The sequence below is a fragment of the Pteropus vampyrus genome, unplaced genomic scaffold (genome assembly GCF_000151845.1).
Source record: "Pteropus vampyrus isolate Shadow unplaced genomic scaffold, Pvam_2.0 Scaffold13344, whole genome shotgun sequence".
NCBI lineage: Eukaryota > Metazoa > Chordata > Mammalia > Chiroptera > Pteropodidae > Pteropus > Pteropus vampyrus.
In genome coordinates, this window is record NW_011902125.1 from 259 (window position 1) to 3,137 (window position 2,879).

Sequence of the window (2,879 nt, forward strand, 5' to 3'; positions counted from 1 at the left end):
CATTTGGGTCGTTTTCTCTTTTGGGCTATCATGAGGAACTTGGTTAGGAAGAGCCATCCAGGTTGCTTCATGCAAGCCAAATCTGTTATCCCCAGCTGCTCACAGGACTCTTGCCTGTATATTGCCCACCCCTCTGCCCAGCAACGGACCCCAGGCCCCTCCAAATCCCCATCAAGCAAAATAATGATGCGGTGAATGTGACTGTCCCTCTTTTTTATTTTCTTCAATTTATTTTTTATTATAGTTTCAGGAGTACGACATAATGATTCAACATTTACATACCTTACAAAGTGATCGTCACAATAAGTCTAGCATACCCGCATATAGTTGTAACAGTTATCATTGACTCTATGCCTTACGCTGTACACTACATCCCCATGACTTATTTTATAACTGGAAGTTTGTACCTCCTTATCTCCTTCCCCTTTTCCACTCATCTCTTCAACCACCTTTCCCCTCTGGCAACCATCAGTTTGTTCTCTGTATCTATGAGTTTGTTTCTGTTTTGTTTGTCCATTTGTTCTGTTTTTTAGATTCCACAAGTAAATAAAATCATATGGTATTCGTCCTTCTCTTTCTAACTTCTTTCACTCAGCTAATACCCTCTAGGACCACCCATGTTATTGCAAATGGCAAGATTTCATTCTTTTTTATGGCTGAATAATATTCCATTGCATATGTGTATCTTTTTTATTTTTATTTTTATTTATTTTTTCTTTTTTATTTTTCAGTTGTGGCAACCCTTGGTTGTCCTCACAGATTACGAAGACCTTGTCAGCTTACAATCCCTTATTTTTTTATTTTTTCGCCTACGGCACCTGTTCTTCCTAGGTGTTCTCCCATCCAAGTACTCACCAGGCCTGACCCTGCTTAGCTTCCAAGATCAGACGGGATCCCGCTTGTTCAGGGTAGCATGGCCGTAAACATCTTTTTATTTTTAAAACAGCAATCTGACACAATGTAATATGCTGCTAAATTTTACACCTGAAACTTACTGGATTTTGTTAACCAATGTCGCTATTAAAAAAAAAAAAAAGTGCAAGAGAAAACAAACAAAAAATAAAATAGCAATCTGGTCTTCCATGATTGATCTAATCAGTATACTATATCTTCTGCTATTTCTCTGAAAATAATAATTGTGAAGTTATGTTGCATTTTTTTCTCCTTGCATTGTTTTGTTTTCCTGAATTATTTTTTCCTTATGTTTATTCTGCTCTCTGCCTCTCATTTTGGAGGTTTCTCTAAATTTTTTATTTGAGTGTGTGGCACCAGGGCCAAAATGATTGAGGGTGAGGGTCATGTCAGTGGGGAGTATCATCGAAGGTGAACTTTCCCAGGGGTCTCCTCAAACGTCAGTATAGGTCTTTCCTCCAGAATATTTGGTTTCTCCAGAAAAGACACCCAGGCCCTGTGGAGAAGGAGTTGTGGGGAAGACCCTTGGGGTTCTCGGGGCCCAGCAGAGAAAGGGCTGGCAATCTCTCCAATACAGAAGCTCTCAGCTCATCCCTTGTTTTCAACATGGCGCCTCTTCCTCCTTCCTCATGCCTGGTACCTTCCAGGTGGAAGCTAATTTCATCAGAGAATCAACTTCCTACCCAGCAAGAAATTCCTGCCCATTATTTCTTCAAATACTGCCTGTTTCCTCAGTAGTCTTTATTGATAACAGATTTTTACTGAGCACCTAAGTAACAAGCTTCATTCTAGATACCGGCAATACAGCACTGAGCAAATCAGACACTCCATTCCACTTGGAGCTCGCCCATTCTAGTTCCTTCTGGAAACTTCTCTAGTGGAATACCTGGATTTATCCTTCATTTTTCTTAAAATTTTGTTCTCCCATAGTTCCCATATCTCATTAACTAGCCTTATATGTATATGGTTCTTTTTCTAACCACCTGTTTTTGTTTTATGATAGTAGACATTTTTCCATATCTATAAGTATAGACCTATTTCATCATTTTTTTCCCCAATAACCATATAGTATTCCATTATGTGACCATAGTATTACATACTTAACCAATAATCTTGTATTGAACATTTAGGTTGCTTCTGATTTCTTCTTCATATTATATAATATGTATATAGCTATATAACTACATAACTATACGCATACATATATGTTATATATAGCTATATATTACACACATATATCATATACAAATCTATTATATGTATACAACATATGTATTATATATTCTACCTATGTTATATGTATATACATATGTATATACAGCTATATAAAATTCTTGCTAAAACTTTGATTAAGTAATTATTTTCTAAGAATTGAATCCTAAAAGAAAAATTTCTGGGTCAAAGGCCATTTATTAAACTTTTGGATACCTGTTGTCAGTTGCCTTCTAGAAACATCTTTCTCCAAATGGGCTAAGGAGGGCTCCAGCAAGTGACCCTCCCCCCGGGATCCTCGAAGTCAAATACCATCTTGGGGAGATAAGTTAATGAAAAATCACGTGCAGCGGCGAAACTGGTCGTGAGAACAGCCCAAGTGTCACAAACACTGCGTCTGTGGCCCCAAACAGGAAGGAAGGGGTGGGTAGGGTGGGTGGGTTGGAAAGTGACCATGGCCTACTAGGGTTATTGACATGCCAGGTGCAGGGACACAAGGAACCATCGTCCTGGACCCCAGGAAAAGAGCAAAGAACTCTGGCTGGAATTAGGGGGCCCAGCCAAAGCCTGGGAATCTGCTCCAATGGGCTCCGCCCCTTCTTGCACCACTCATAGACCAGATGCCTGGGTCGCCCCATGTCTGGGGCTTTAGTCTGGGCACAGACATGGGCCCCTGAGTCTGGGGCGCTGGGCAGGCTAGATGGGATGCCTACCCCATCACTATACAGCTCTGGGCTCTCAGGTTTAATCTGAGT

The 2,879-nt window shown here is 40.1% G+C and overlaps 1 pseudogene; it reads right to left on the reverse strand.

Annotated features, from left to right (window-relative positions):
- Nucleotides 1–806: 806 nt before the first annotated feature.
- Nucleotides 807–925, reverse strand: LOC111735064 (annotated as a pseudogene).
- Nucleotides 926–2,879: the final 1,954 nt, after the last annotated feature.